Source organism: Urocitellus parryii, chromosome 7 (assembly GCF_045843805.1).
Source record: "Urocitellus parryii isolate mUroPar1 chromosome 7, mUroPar1.hap1, whole genome shotgun sequence".
Taxonomy (NCBI): domain Eukaryota; kingdom Metazoa; phylum Chordata; class Mammalia; order Rodentia; family Sciuridae; genus Urocitellus; species Urocitellus parryii.
Genome location: NC_135537.1, coordinates 78,075,009 through 78,092,248, shown reverse-complemented (window position 1 = coordinate 78,092,248; position 17,240 = coordinate 78,075,009). Strand labels below are relative to the sequence as shown.

At 31.5% G+C, this 17,240-nt stretch overlaps 1 protein-coding gene and 1 non-coding gene across 3 annotated transcripts in view; both read left to right on the top strand.

Annotated features, from left to right (window-relative positions):
• The window catches only part of Sntg1 (syntrophin gamma 1), a 345,728-nt gene that overhangs the window by 322,174 nt on the left and 6,314 nt on the right, over positions 1-17,240 (top strand). The window lies entirely within an intron of this gene.
• On the top strand, positions 1,024-1,129 carry LOC113187434 (U6 spliceosomal RNA). Its single transcript, XR_003301419.2, has one exon. It is a non-coding gene; the product is annotated as a U6 spliceosomal RNA (small nuclear RNA).

Genomic DNA, 17,240 nt, shown 5'->3' with positions numbered 1-17,240 from the left:
AGTCTACTGACAGTAATTTTTTTCAATTTTTGCTCGTCTGAAAATATCTTTATTTCTCCTTCAGTTGTAAAGAATAACTTCACAGGGTGCAGAATTCAAAGTAGATAGCTGGGGTTTTTTTTCCAATATTTGAAATTTTTTACTTGAGATATTTCTCTTATTGCTTGTATGGTTTCAGAGAATACGAATATAAATTTTATCTTTGATACATTTGGGAGAGGAAAGGCTTTCTTTTTTTCCCTCAACCCAGTTTCAGAAAAAAATATATACATACACTCTCACACACATATGCTTACATGCATATAAATATGTACTTTTCTTTTTTATGACTTTTTATTGATTCTTTTGAGTTATACCTAACATTATGTATATTCTGAATGTTAATACTGTATCTAAGGAGCAAGTGGCAAAGTCTTCTCCCGTTACACAGGCTCTCTCTTCATACTCTAAATTTCTTCCTTTGCTTTTTAAAGCTCTTCCATCTGATATAATCCCATTTATTGATTATTGATTTTATTTCTTACTCTTTAGGAGTCTTATTAAGGAGGTCAATTCCTGTGCCAACATGTTGGAATGTTGGGCTTATATTTTTTTCTAGCAGTTTCAGAGTTTCTGGTCTAATTTATAGGTCTTGCATCCACTTTGGGTTGATTTTTGTGCAGGTGAAAGATAGAGATTAAGTTGTATTCTTCTCCATATGGAGTACCAGTTCCCCAGCACCATTTTTTGTAAAGACTATATTCTCTCCAAGAAATGTTTTTGGCATTTTTGTCGAATACTATATAATTGTTTTTATGTGGGTTTACCTTTGCGTCTTCTATTGCATGGCTCCTCAAGTTTGTTTTGGTGCCAGAACCATGCTGTTTTTGTTGCTATAGCTCTATAGTATATTTTGAGGTTTTCTATTGTGATGCCTCCAGCATTACTATTTTTAATCAATATTGCTTTGATTATTATGGTTCTCTTATTTTTTGAAAATAATTTTAGAACTGCTTTTTCTAGTTCTATGAAGAATGTCATTGGGTGCTTGCCTCGGCAGCACCTATATTAAGGTTGGAACAATACATAGAAGATTAGCATAGCCCTGCACAATAATGACACACAAATTCCTGAAGCATTCCATACTTTTTTTCTCTTCTGATATGAAGAGGCCAACACATAATGGGGTGGGAGGGGTAGGGAAAATAGGAGTTTATTAGATTAGACAAAGGGAAATGAAGTAAAGGGGGGGTGGGTATAGGAAAGACAATAGAATGAATCATGCATAATTTTCCTATGTTCATATATAGATACACAACCAGTGTAACTCCATGTCATGGTCAACAAAAAGAATGAGATGCTAATTATGTTATATTACATGTGTAATATGTCAAAATATATTCTTCTTTAATGTATATCTGAAAGGAACAAATTCCAAAAAGGAAAAAAAAAACAGAATATCGTTGATAATTTGATGTAAATTGCATTGAATCTGTACAATGCTTTTGGTAGCATAGCCATTTGCTATTAATTTTGCCTACCCAAGAAAAAGGAAGGGCTTTTTATCTCCTAAGATCTTCAATTTCTTTCTTCAGTGTTCTATAATTTTCATTGTGAAGGTTCTTGGCATCTGATAAAATATTTATTCCCAAGTACTTTATTTTTTGAGGTTATTGTGAATGGAAGAGTTTGAGAAGGAAAGTGGTTGAAATATATATACACACACACACACACACACACGTATCCTTTATCCTGCTACTTTGCTGAGTTCATTTATCAGCACTAGAAAGTCTTCTAGTGGAGCTTTTTGGGTCTTGTAAATATAGGATCATATCATCAGCCAATAGATTTGAGCTCTTCTTTTCCTATTGATGTCCTTTTGGTTTCCTTCTCTTGCCTGGCTGCTCTGGCTAGAATTTTGAGAACTATGTTGAACAGGAGTGGTGACAGTGGATATCCTTGTCTTGTTCCTCATAGAAGAGGCAGTGCTTTCAATTTTTCTCTGTTCAGTATGATGTTGGCCTTGGGTTTGTCATATATACCCTTTACAATATTGAAGGAGGTAGGTTCCTTCTATCCCTAGTTTCTCTAGATTTGGGGGTGGTGGGTAGAACAAACCTTACTTAACAACCGAGCCTAATCCCCTGCTCTTTTTTTTTTCTTTTAGTAAATTTTGAGATGGGCTTTCACCAAGTTGCCTAGGGCCTTGCTAAGTTGCTGAGGCTAGCCTTGAACTGACAATCCTCCTGCCTCAGCCTCCCAAGCAGCTGGAATTTCAAGTGTGTATCACTGAAATTAGCTATTTTTTTCCTGGTGTTTTAAACATGAGTGGAGACTACATTTTGCCAAATGCTTTTTCTTCATCTATGGAGAGAATCATGTGATTCATGTCCTCAACACTATACATGTGGTGAATTACATTTATTGATTTCTCTATGTTGAGGCTTCCTTAAATCCCTGAAATTAACCCCATTTGATTGTGGTGCCCTATCTTTTAAAAATGTTTTTTTTTGTATGTAGTTTGCCAATATTTCATTAAGAAATTTTACATTTATGTTCATCAAGGATATCAATCTAAAGTTTTCTTTCCTTTATGTGTGTTTGTCTGATTTTGGTATCGAGGTGATACTGTTTCATAGAATGCATTTGGCAGGGATCCCTCCTTTTATATTTCATGGAATAATTTGAGGAGAATTAGTATTAATTTTCTTTAAAGGTCTGGTGTCTCTCATTTTATTTATTTGAGTCTTCTGTATTTTCATTTTGTCTAATTTGGCAAGTGGTGTATCAAATCCTGTTTATCCTTTCCCTGAGAAGACATCTTTTGTATTTTTTTTTCTTTACTCTGTTTCATTCTGATCATAATTATTTTATATCTTCAACTGACTTTGGTTTAGTTTGTTCTTTTTCTAGCACCTTGAAGTGTAAAGTTAGGTGGTTTACTTTAAATCATTCTAATGTTTTAATGTTTAAACTCACTGTTATGAAATTTCCTCTTAAAACTGCCTTCATTCTGTCCCAGAGATTTTGATATGTTGTATCATTATTCTCAGTATTTTTTGAGAAATAATTTTCTCCCCCCCATTTTTTATGCTGTTCATTTATTGTTAAAAACGTAGTATTTAAGCTCTAGGTTTTAGAGGGTTTTCTGTTTTTTTTAATCTTGTCATGGATATCTAACTTACTCCATTATACTCTGATACAATGTAAGAAATTATCTATATTTATTACTAGTTTATTATGATATAATACAACATAAAAATTATCTATATTTTTGGTCTTTGCTAAGATTTTCTTTGTGACCTAAAATATGATCTATTTTAGAAAATGTTTCTTGTACTGCTGAGAAAAATATATATTTAGATGTTGATGGATAAAATATTCTATAGATGTCTGTTAGATCCATTTGGTTCATAATAATTTTTAGATCTGAGAAATGTTTACTTGGTTTATGTCTACATGATCTATATAGTGTGAGACAGATGTGTTGAATCCACCCAATATTTTCTCATTGTGCTGTATTTGATTCTAATATTGAGAAGATATTTTTTCTTATGTACATAGATGCATCATTATTTGGGGTATAAATATTTACAATCATTTTTATCTTTTGTTAGATGATCCAGTTAACCTGTATGAAGGGACCTTCTTTGCCCCTTCTGCTTAATTTTGGCTTGATGGCCACTTTGTCTGATATGAGACAAGCTATCCCTGCTTGTTTACAGGTACCATATGCACGGCATATATTTTCCTATTCTTTCACCTTCAGTTGGTGGATGTCTTTGCCTGTGAGGTGAGTTTCTTGCAAGCAATATATTGTTGAGTTCTAATTTTTAATTCAGTTTGTCAATATATGACTTTATTGAAGAGTTTAGACCATTTACATTCAATGTTATTATGGAGAGGTAATTTTTATTTCATGCCATTTTAATTTTTCTGATGTTTAATTCAGACTTGGTTCTCCTTTAATTGACTATTCTACTGTAATGCATCCCTATGCTGATTTTAACTTTTATTTTTCATTTATCCTTCATGAAATATTTCATTAAGTATGTTTTTTTAGCAATGACTTTGTGATTACAAATTCTTTTAGTTTCTGTTTATCTTGGAAGGTGTTTATTTGATTTTCAATTATGAAGCTTAATTTTTCTAGGTATAGAATCTTGGATAGCACCCTTTTCTTTCAGAGCTTGGTATTCCAAGCCCTCCTAAATGTTATGGTCTGGGTTGGGTAAGCAGTTGAAATTTGTATTGGTTGACCTATAAATGTGACTGTCCACTTTTCTCTTACAGATTTTAGAATTCTATTCTTATTCTGTATCTTAGTTAATTTTATTATAATATATATTAGAGTAGAGCTACTGCAATTTTGTCTATTTGGAGTCCTATATGATTGTTATATTTGAATTTCCATCTCATTCCTAAGGTTTTGAAATTTTTCTAATATTATTTAATTGTAAAGTTTGTACATCCATTTACTTTGTGTTTCGGAGCCTATGTTTACCCCAATAATCTTACATTTGGTCTCTTGATGTTATCCCATATTTATTGAATATTCTGTTCATGGTTTCTTAATATCTTTTCTTTTTGGCAAACTTTATTTTCAAGATTGTATATTTTGTCTTTGAGGCCTTAAATCTATCTTCAAAGAAGTCTTTCCATTGAATTTTGTTGTTTTTGTTGAGTCTTCATTTCCTGGATTTCTTTTGGTTCTTTTTCCGAATATCTGTCTCTTTATGGAAATTGTCTTTGAATTCCTGTATTTTCTCTCTAATTTCACTGCTTACGTCTTATTTTAGCTCACTGAGCATATTAACCATGAACTTTCTAAATTGTTTCTCTGACATTTCTTTCCACTGTACTATCAATAGAGTTAGTTTTGAAATGTTATGGGCTGATTGAAGCAGTTTGTTGTTTTGGTTTTGGTATTGCTTGTATACCTACCCATCTACTGGGATGGTTATTATTTCTCCTTTTAAGCAAGGGTCTATTTCATGATCTTCTTTTCCATAAGAGCTCTGGATTGGGTTAATATCAGGATATTTATAGTCTGACTCATTGCCTACTTGTTGTTGAGTATCAGTCACTTTGGGAGATGCTGCTGGAGCCTACTTACTATAATAAATTCAGAATCAATCCATATATTATCAACATTATGAAAAGGAAAATACTTGTTGATATTGTTTCCACATTTCTGTTTCATTTTTTAAATTAGTGATATTTCTCATGGTTTATTTTCTAAAACTTTTCCTCTCTTCTTACATTGTCCTCTTTTTCTCATTTTTGGATAGTTTATCTGTTTAAGTCCTTACCACATTAATCATGTGGATGTAAGTTTCTGATTTGATAATTACAACATCTCTACCATGTTTTCATCTTGTTCTGGAGTTTGCTTTTTATATACAAACTGTGGGTTTTATGTTATTGATATTGAGGTTGTTGTTTTATCATGATTTCTAATATTTTCTCGATAGACGGGTATGATAGGTTATCTGAAAGGAAGTTATAAATAGACATTTAGAAATGTGGTGAAAAGTGTGAAGGAAGGGACACCTTCTCCAGTACTCAAAGTAAGTTTCATTTATTTAGTAAGCCTCTGCTTCTGGACTGTGATTTCACATATGCCGCTAATTTCCCTCCCTCTTGGCTGGGCAAGACAGCTATCTTGAGCTGAGGTTGGGTGTGTCCCTTCCCTCAGGTCAGTAAGACTCTGATAAACTGGTAGCATGTAAGAATCTTTTTCATTAGTTTCTCCTGAAGTCAAGCCTTGTTAGAAACAGAGTGTGATGGCATATTTCAGCACCAGCTGCTCTGTGGAATGCTTTTAAATTTCTCTCCAATACATCATGTTTTTCTTTGTTTGTGTTAAGGTTTGGTGGCAGAGGTTGGCTTTTGACTTCATGTCTTTGACAGAAGTATTGTTTTAGTCTCAGTTTTTCCAACTTTTTTTTCCAGTATCCTATATGAAAAAACAGCTATGAGAAAACTCTGAAGATGAATTTTTAGAAATGTAATGTTTAGTTTATAATTATTTGTGAATTTAACTTTTTATAACTTATTTTTAGTATGATTCCAGTGTGGGCAGAGAATTTATTCAAAATAATTTCAGTTTTTCATTCTCTATATGATTTTATTTTTATGAATTCGTGACATTTTCTTTGTGGCTAAGAATATGGCCTTATCACAGCTTGAAAAGAATAATATGTATGTGTAGACTTTTTAATCTCAATACCAAAGCCATACAAGGACATTTCAAGAAAAGAAAATTACAGGCCAATTTTTCTGATGAACATAGATTCACAAATCTTCAAGAAAATGACAGGCAATCAAATTCATATGAATTAATCATTCACCATTATTAAGAGGGATATATCTCTGGGATACATATGCTTCAACATTTGCAAATCCATAAATGTGAAACACTACATTAACAGAATGAAAGACAAATTCACATGATCATCTCAATACATGCAGAAAAAACATTTCACAAAATTCAACATCCTTTCATGACACAAACTCTCAACAGATTAGGTATAGAAAGAATATACCTGAACACAATGCAAATCCATTTGTGACCAAACAACAGCTAACATCTTATTGGATGGTGTCAATTTAAGAGATTTTCTTCTGAGACCAGAAATAAAACAAAGATATCCATTCTTACCACAGCAATTAGTCAAGACAAATAAATACAAGATATTCAAAACTGGAGGAAGAAGTAAAATTGTTGCTGTTGTTTGCTGGTGAAATCATCTTATATTAAGAAAGTACTAAAGACTCCACAAAAACAATTTAGAACTAAGTAACAAATACAGTAGAATTGCAGGATATAAACCCATCAGACAAAAATCAATATTTGTATATACTAAAAAGAAATTAACAAAATTCAAAAAAATTATCCACAAAAGCTATAAAATAAAACACTTAAGAATAAGTTTAACCAAGGTATTAAAGCTCTGTACACTAAAAAATTCAAAACTTTGGGGGAAAGAAATTGAAGAAACATATATCATATAGTCCATGTTCATATATTGAAAGAAATAATATTATTAAAATGTCCATAACATAAAATAAGCCCAGTAAATGCAATTTCTATAAAGGTTTGAATTATATTATTCACAGAATATAAAAACATCTTAAAATTTACATATACAACAACCTCCCCCAGGGAAAAAAAAAGAAAAAGGAAATAACCAAGGTAATCTTGAGGCAAAATAAGACTGGATACATCACCCTAGCTTAACTTCAAACTACATAAAAAAATTAATGTTATCTATTTTAATGATGTAACTATATACTGTTGTAAATGTATTAAAACAGCAGGGTACTGGAATAAAAATGGACCCGTTTATCATTTCAGTGGAGAACACAAGAAAGAACCTGACTTTTGACAAAAGGTAGTAAGAGTAAATAATGGGAAAAGCACAGGTTCTTCAAGAAAGAGTGCTCGAAAAACTGTATATCCACATGTAGAAGAATGAAATTCACCTTTATTTCACACCAATAAAAAAAATTCAACACAGATTAAAGATTAAAAAGTAAAACCAGAAACTATAAAACTGTTAGAAGAAAATATAGGAGGAAAACTATACAACATTCATCTGAGCAATGATTTTATGGATTTTGACCCCCAAAAAATCAGGCAAGAAAAGGCAAAAATAGACAAATGGGATTGTATCAAACTAAAAAGTTTCTGTATAATAAAGAAAGTAACAAAATGAAAAGGAAACATACATAATGGGAGAAAAATATTTGCAAATGCCACATGAAATAAAATGATAATATTCAAAGTATACAAATAAGTCCAAGAATTCAATAGCACAAAAAGATAACCATATTAAAAATGGATAAAGGATATGAATAGATATTTCTTAAGAGATGACATATAAATGGCTAAGAGTTTTTAAAAATGACATTCAACATCATTAATCACTAGGTAAATTAAAATTAAAGTCACAATGAAAGATTACTTTATAATTATCAGAATGTCTATTATCAAAAAATATTAAAAATAAGTATTGGGGCTGGGGATGTGGCTCAAGTGGTAATGCCCTTGCCTGGCCTGCGTGGGGCGCTGGGTTCGATCCTCAGCACCACAATAAAATAAAATACAGATGTTGTGTCCACCGAAAACTGAAAAATAAATATTAAAAAATTCTCTCTCTCTCTCTCTCTCTCTCTCTCTCTCTCTCTCTCTCTCTCTCTCTTTTTCTCTTTCTCTCCTCTCTTAAAAAAATAAGTATTGGCAAGGATATGGAGAAAAGGGAACCCTTATATACTGTTGGTTGGAGTATAAATTAATATAGCTGTTATAAAGATTGTTCATAAAACTGAAGCTAGAACAATCATAATGATCTTCCCCTTCTGGCTATTTATTAAAGGATTTTAAATAAGTATATTGAAGAGATGTCTGTATTATCATATTCATTGCTGTATTATTCAAATTAGCCAAGACATGTAGTCAACTTCTATTAACCAAAGGATGGAAAAAGAAAATGGATAAGTATATAATGAGATGCTATTCTCCCTTAAAAAATAAATTGTATAATTTGTGATAACACAAATTAAGTTGGAGTTCATGGTGCTAAGTAAAATAAATTGGACACAGTATTTTCAATACAGCACAATCTTATTCATATGTGGAATCTAAAATAATACAACCAATACAAGCAGAGAGCAATATGGTGATTACCAGAGTTTAGAAAGTGAGGAGAATAATTTGTCTAAGAGACAATATTTCCGTTAGACAAGAGAAACAAATGATACGTATTAGAGATAGAAATAAAAAGACATCTGGGATTTTTACTACTTCTTTGCTGGTGTGAGTGGGTGTATAGATGGAGATTATTGATTAACTGAATTTTACCATTTGGCTAAAGAACAAATATTCATTTCATAACCGTTTTCTGTCTTGACTGACATCTCCCTTTCAACCATATGACTAGATAGCATAGGGTTTACCTGGGGTTTTGTCTGTGTCCAATCTGGGTGCCCATTCTCTCTACCATCTTTTTTGGGATATCCAACACAAAAAGAGAAATTCAGAGAAGGTATTTGTCATCATCATGTTCCTAAGTTCCTTGACTGTTCTGTTCTCCCTTTCAGAATATCATTAAGTTTGGTGTGCCTGTGCTATGTAGTGTTTTAAATTATATTTACAGAGAGGAATAGGAAAAAATACATTATTATATCATCCCAGAAATACAATAATATTTCCTTTTAAACTACCATTAACACTTTTCCTTAAAAAAAAAAGAATACTTATTTGGATAATTCTGTTTCCTATTTTCTCTTCCTCCATTGTCCCAATGAAATAGTAATAGAATCATAAAAATTTGACAATGAACATTTAATTATGGGCAAAATTTTTGCTATAATTGCCAAACAGTGTCTAATAAAAAGACTATTGACAATGTAGGAACCTCATTACCTAGCTTCATTTCGTAAAATAGTAAGTAGTATAAAATATGCCTCCTGGGTTTCATTTTATTTTTAGTTTGAGTCTGATTCATATAAGAATAGATTTCATGTCATTAATAATCTGCATGATTTGAAAGAACTTAATCCTGTTCAACTATTTAAAGCTTATATTTCCAGCCTCAAGGATTAAATATCAAATTCATTTGAATTGTTGATGGATTGTAAGTGGTAATGGATTCTACTGAGAAAGGGGCTATTCACCCAGAACAGCTTGTTCAGATGGAACACACTGCGTGCATAATAAGAAACTGTTTTTCTCCACCTCTCTTATTCCATTAGTCACCATCCAATAGAACATTTTTCATCCTGAAAACAATAAACAATATCCATTCATCAAAGTCAAGTTTCATTTACCTTTTTGCTCTGATCCCTCTTTAACATACTTAATACAGGTAAGCAATAGATAGCTATGAGTAAAATCTAAAAAAATATCTTTGCTAAGATAGTTTCTCATGATGTTTCAAGGTTTTACTAAGTAGTTTATGATATCAATTACTTTGTGCTACTTCTTACTAGTTTGAGAATAATAATTGAAAAATTAAAATTTCATTAGTTTTATATAACTTAAGAATTTCAGTAGTTTTTTTCAGGTAAAACTTTCACCAGAAAGTATTATAAATGAATATTAGAATACTTAAGACCCAATTATAGAGTCTAGAATTAGTTAAGAGGGATGTAAAATTATATTTTACTATATTTTAAACAAAAAAACCAATTTGAGTAAAAACAAATAATATTTATGACTTTTTCTTAATGTGTACCATTACAAATGTATTGATGGCAAGTAAGTATTTTTCTTTCTTTTTTTTTTTTGCTTTAGAGAGAGAGAGAAAATTTTTTAATATTTGTTTTTTAGTTTTCAGTGGACACAACATATTTATTTTATTTTTTTTATGTGGTGCTGAGGATCGAACCCAGCACCCCGCACATGCCAGGCAAGCGCAATACCTCTTGAGCCACATCCCAAACCTCAAGTATTTTTCTTAAGTTAATACCACAATAGCTAAATTTGATGATGGAAGATCATTGAGGGGGTATGTTTACTGACACCAATATGTTCTCCTGTGCCTCCAAGAAACAACCCAAGAAATGGTTTGCAAATCTTTGAAAAAAATTGGAGCATAATATATTTAATAAAGGGCTATTTTTTAAAAATCACATATTGTTATATGTATCAGTCTGTTTTATCTTGGTATAAAAGAATGCCTGTGACTGAGTAATTTATATGAAAAAAATATTGGCTTATGGATCTGGAATGTGAGAAGTCAAAAACATGACACTGGAAATCTCATGATGAATTTCCATTATGATTCACCATATCAGGGAGAACAGACAGGGCAGAAAAAGAGATCACAAGGCTCTTGAAATAGCAGCATTAATTCATTCATGAGAATGGAACCCTAATGACCCTATTACCTTTTGAATGTCCTTCTTCCCAATACCATTACAGAGGCAACTTAATGTCCACACATGTCCTGGAGGGGACATACAGACCATAATATCCTGCTATATTTCTGAGGTTGTGGTAGTTTCTAATAAGAAGCTAAAACCCAATGGAAATAAATTAATCATAAGTGGAAAGAATTTTTTTTCTCATCAAAGTTAAAAAGAAAAGGTAAGCCAGAGTGAATTATGGGTCAAAAGGTTGGTTTAAAGTGGAGGTTGTCATAATGCGTTTTATCCTTTGAAAATGAGTAAATTCAGATCTTGCCTCATGTGATATTAAGAAGATAACTTTTAATAAAACATGCTTTTTGTTTAATAATGCATATATACCTTCCCAAGGCAAATACATTAAAATCAGAGCTTATTTTACAAGGAATATGGTTTGTTTGAGGCTTATCAATTATTTTATTTGCCATACATATTATAGGATTAAAAAGTTGGAAAGAATGTTTAACTGTGGTTGTGAGAAAATCTCAGAAATAAGAAAGCTATGAAGGTTTACATAGAGTTGAGGGAGTTTGTTTCTTCCTTTGCTAATTTGTTGCTGTTTTTATTTTGAGCCATGTAAGACTAATGTCATAATGAAAAGCTTGCTATAATTTTTCCTCTGAAAACGGAAATTCATAAATTGTCACTTCATTACTCAGAAGCTTATTAAATTTCCCATCTGTTTTCCAAAGCCTCATTAAACTTCTCAGAACTTTCCTAGTATAACAAGGTTCCTGACAGAAGTTGTGAAAAATATTATAGTTTTTTGACAAGTTTACAAAAATTATTTTATTGTCGTTAGGAATTCACAGAGTGTTCTCTATGTATGATGTTTACATATGATGATTGATATTTAATGTCCATATAGACAAAAAACCTAGGATTACTAATATATTCTCATAGTTCTTTATAACTGAATTTTCTAGGTAAACAATGTTTACTAGTTTTAATGGTGCACACACATATATACATACATATACATAATATGTATGTGAAGGTATTTTTTCTTGAATTATATTTTGATATAACATGGTCAGATAATCCTCTAATTTTAAAATAGGCTATGTTCTAAAAGAAATTCATGGCAATTTCCTCCATAGAAATACTGTTAAAATATTTAATAAACTAGGTTACAGAGCATATTAATCCTGAAGTACAGGATTGGATCTCTAGAAGCCAGAATGGTGCCTTTTGAGCAATACAACAAGAAAAAGAAAATTGACTTCGTACTTAGTGGAACAGCACAAGAGTTTGGAAACATTTATAAATGGAGGTGATTGTTGGAGGCTTCCTCTCTAAAGACTTCCCTGCCCCAAGTCAGAGGGTCTAGGGGAATCTAGGCTGCCATAAGAGACTTTTCAACTATATAAGGTATTAGTAGAGGCTCAACTCCCAGTAATTGTGCTTTCTGGCTTATCTCTATAAATCTTCATTTTCTCATTTTGAATTTTGAAAGTGCCTGCCTATCTTAAAGTTTCCTCTAGAGAAGCAATATTCTGTGATCTGAACTAAAGTATTGAATTTATAATCCAGTGGATGGAATGTTTCAGATGCTTAGTAAATGTGTGTCAGAGATCCTTGCTAAAGAATTAATGCTGTGTTGAAGTTTGCATTTTAGAAGAGGGTGACTGGTAATCTAAATGGATCGTCATTGGACTCTTTGGATCTTATACATGAGGCAATTTGATATTTAAAAGGCTAGGTAGGTATTTTGGACCTGTCTTCATCACAAATTAAGAATCAGGTCCCTGTTCATTCTGCTGTTCACAATTTTCCGACTCTTTCTGGAACCAAATATTTTCTAAACCTCTGAGAAATTGTTTTTCTTACTGAAAAGTTACTCAAATCACAGAGATGAGAAATGAGGATAGAGTAGGGGCATCTACCTAACAGTACAGGTCCTCATAAATCAGTTTCCATACTATAAATTAAAATAAAGGAGAGGGAAATGAATCAGGACCAAAAAATTGAAGTCAACTTCATATGTATTTATGTAACTTACATAAAATCTTGGGTTTTTTTGTGAGTGTGTGTATGTGTGAAATTTCATTTCAAATTATAAATTTCATTAGAAACAGGAATATATGGCAAAGAAGACATCTTTCTTTTGAAGTACTGGGAATTACTGATATTCTCAAACATTTTTTTTTATTTTTCACTGATATTATTTTCTCCTTGTAACATTACTTATGACAAATAATGAACTTAATCTACTTATTTGTATCAAGGGTCCTGATCATCCTTTTTCTTGTTAGATGATGAAACTCACATCAATGATTTTCTGTTAAAGCTAATATATTAACTGCTTCCAAAATACACATCTGTCAAGAGAAACATATCCGTGGTATGATGTTTTTCCCCCCTTTGTGTCAAAAATCACCATGGACATATAGGGAAAAAAAAGTAATTAATTTTTAAAATTTAATTAATACAAATAATAATATTTGAAATTTGGAATTTTAAGATTGAAGTTACTCTTGAAAGTACTTTTCTAAAAGGAAATATAATAAAATACAGAGCATGGGACAAAATACTGTTTTATTTTTCTGTCACTAAAGAAATACTAGCAAAAGTCACAATAATCATGAAAATATTTAAAAAGGAAAAAGTAAAGAGAATTTCAACCTAAACAATTCTTTGATTAATTAAATATATATGATAGAATTAAATGGGAGCTGAACAGTCCTTGGTTGATTCATTACCCAATGTGTTAAGATTAGCTGCTTAAATTTAGGCCTTTTAGTGCCCCAGATGATTTTTTTTAACTACATCAGCAAGTTCCCCTTCAAATTTATGGCCCCAGGTTTAAAGATGTTGGCTAACATTTGCTAAACAATTTAATATAATATGAGAAAAATGGTGTGACATGGCATGAAAGAGCTATTTCTATTTTCTTTACATTAATTTAAAAGCAATTAAAAATATTGTGAAACATAAATCTTAAATATCAAGGTCCTAGAATTTTGTAAAACACATTGGAAGTAAAGATTTTTAGTACATCCTGGCAATTTAATGAGTTTCTATTGTCATTTATTACCTAAGCAATGGGGGTCAGGTGCTACAGGCAAATAATAAACCTTAAATCCAAATCACAGAGAGGCAGAGCTGCCATCCTTGGGAACCTGTATTATGTATAGAATAGAGGTCTCATCCAATAAAGAGTGAAGTGAAAATTATATATTGATCAAATATGTTTTCTAAATCACTGTTATCTTAAAGCTTTTTTAAGAAATTAAAAGTAAATGAGGGTTGGCACAAGTCACTGTGCCAGAATGACATAATGAGGACTTAGGAAATTTTACTCTTCTGGTAGCACGAAGAGAAAAATAGTCAAAATTACCAGAATTGACTTTTGTAAGAATTGTGTCAATTAGCCAGATGTGTTTCAATAAGTAAAACATTTATTAAAGACAAAACAAATGGGTAAATTTTTTTAAGAACGCAGAGTTTTGAAGCATGTTAACTTACTTCATTCCTATTTTCTTCCCACTGTTGCCTTAATATATCCTAAAATACATCGTAGGTCTGAAGTCCACTGTTGAAGGGTGCAGACTAGGCTTGGCATTCCTCAAAAAGCCTTATACAAAGAAAGCCGTATTATTTATTTTTTTTTTTTTTCTGAAAGCTCCTCAGAAAGTTCTCTTTGTAGGTCTCCTCATCATTTGACCTGACTTAGACTGTGCTCTTTGGAAAAGGTTCTAATTCTAGATATTTACTGAAAACAATCCCCAGCAGTGGTTGAAGACTGTAGCCATCTGAATTGGCAGCACCATTTGGGGCAAACAAGAAAGCAGTGAATAATGCAGGAAGATCTATTAGATGATATGTTCACAATGAACTTTGAAATTTTCCCATAAGTGCCTGAGATCCTGGGAGGACATATGATTGGCCAAGTCCGTATGCATGACCAGGAGATCCCTTCTGACCCATCTTAAGACTCTGGGAGAAGGAATCTAAGAATTGTACAGAGTTGTCAATAGTCAGAGCACTGAAGGACTGCCACAACCCACACAAGGAACTCTGCAGAATGTTAGAAGACTTTACTAGAAGTTATTACACAACTATTCATCAAACATTTGGGTGAATACTAAGCTAAATCATAAAAGATTTCTAGGCTTCATAACTCCAGAAAATCACTAACAAAACAAGCAAGAACAGTAACAACAAACTGTAATAGCAAGCTCTGGAGAAGGATGGCAATCTCATTTCCAGGATATATTATCAAATCAAAAGAGCCACAGCTGAATTTTTTAAAAAGAAATCTTCAGAGAAACTAAACAACTGATTTTAGTTTGTGAAGAAAGAATAATACAACTTTAAGATTTCAAAATATTTTAATCTCAATAGAGTAACTAAGACTTGCTAGCCTACCAAAATAATGAAGAAAAATTCAGACTCTCAGAAATTTGCACAACAGTGTCAAGTGTACCATCAAGTCTACACAAAATATCAATACCAGGAGAACAGAGAGAGAGAAAGGGGCAGGAAGAATACTTGAAGAAATGATAGTTTGGAGTGTCCTAGATTTGATTTTAAAAAATTCATCCACACATTTAAAGCTTCACTGAACTCCACATAGGATCAGTTAAAAAAAAAAAGAAAAAGAAAAGAAAGAAAATTTAAAAAAAAAATACAAACTTGAGTAAATTTCAAAAGCCTTACACAGAAAACCTTGGAAATAGCAAGAGAAAACAAATCGTAAGAGATCATTTATAAGAGTAACTGTTGATTTATCACAGTAAAACTATGAAAATCAGAAGGTAATGAAGACATATCTTGGTGCTGAAACATAAAGGACACGAGAGCAGTGTCCTTTATTCAACTGAAATTTCCTTCAAAAATAAAGGAGAAATTAAGCCATTTCTTTAGAAGAAAAATAAGCATAGCATTTTCCACTAAACATGTACCACAAGAAAGATTCCTTCAAAATAAAATGAAAGAACACTAAATAATAACTCAAATCCACATTTCAAAATAAGAACACAATTGAAGGTAACTACACAATTAAATGTATAGGAAAATGTAAGTGTATTATTGTTTTACCATAACCATAACTAATTTAAAATACTGTATGGATATTTTTTAAAATATTTTTAATATTTTAAATATATTTTTTAGTTGTTGATAGACCCTTATTTTACTTATTCTATTTCTGTGTGGTGCTGAGAATTGAACCCAGTGCCTCCACATGCTAGGCAAGTGCTCTACCACTGAGCCACAACCCCAGCCCACCTCATGAATGTTTTATTTAAAATATTTTCTTTACATATAATGAGAACTACACTAGAAGTTATAATTTTTTGTTTCAATGTTCAAGCAAAATTCAGAAAACTCAAGAACAGAAGTATATTTATATTTCTGCTTGCAATATTCCTTTTTCTTCCCAATGCTCCAAGGTGTCTTCTATTACTATTTTTTTTTTAATTTATTTTTGAACTGTCTTTGAGCCATGATTTTAGGTTAAGTCTTCTGGTGATGCAGTCATGTCATTTTTATTGAGAATTTCTTGATTTCCCCTGGATTTCTCAGCAGAAATCATACAGCCACTTCCTGCTGGCTGTATGATTTCTGATGAAAAATTCTCTGTCATTTCATTGTGTTCTCCTGTAGGTAAGGTTTTGTTTTACTCTTGCTGCTCTCAGGATGTTTAGCTGTCTTTAGCATTCAGAAGATCGACTGATATGTCTTGGCAAGGATTTCTTTGACTTTATTCTTCCATCTATTCACTCAGCCTTTTAGATCTAAAAGATCTAGTCCTCTGCCAATTTTAGCAATTTTTATGCCGTTTTTTCTTTGAATATTTTTAGTTCAGTGTTTCTCTGCCTCTTTTGAACTCAGATGGCATAAATCTTACATTACCTGTTAGATAGCTCATTGAGGGGATGTTCATTTTTCAGTATGTTTATACCTTTTGTTTTTTGCAGCTGATTTTAATTATTTTTTCATTTAGTCATTAATTCTTTCTTTGGTCTCATGCCTTCTGTTGAAACTTCCATTTAATGTATTAATATATTTTTCAGTCCTAAAATTCCCATTTTGTTCTTCATTAAGTTATCTACTTTTCTAAGATTTCTATTTCTTTTCTCAGACTTTCTATGTTTTTGTTTGTCTTAAGCATGCAACTACTCATTGGAAAAAAAATTAGGACTATTCTAAAATATTGAACATATAATTCCAAAATAAGTGTCATCTTAATGTTGGCAAATATTGATTGTGTTTTCCTTTGCAGTTGAGTTTTTACTGGTCTTTGGTAAAATGAGTAATGTTCCATTGCAACTAGAAATTTTGATTAATTTGTCAAGAGATTCTATATTTTATTTAAACCTTCTTTTTGTGTAGTTACCATT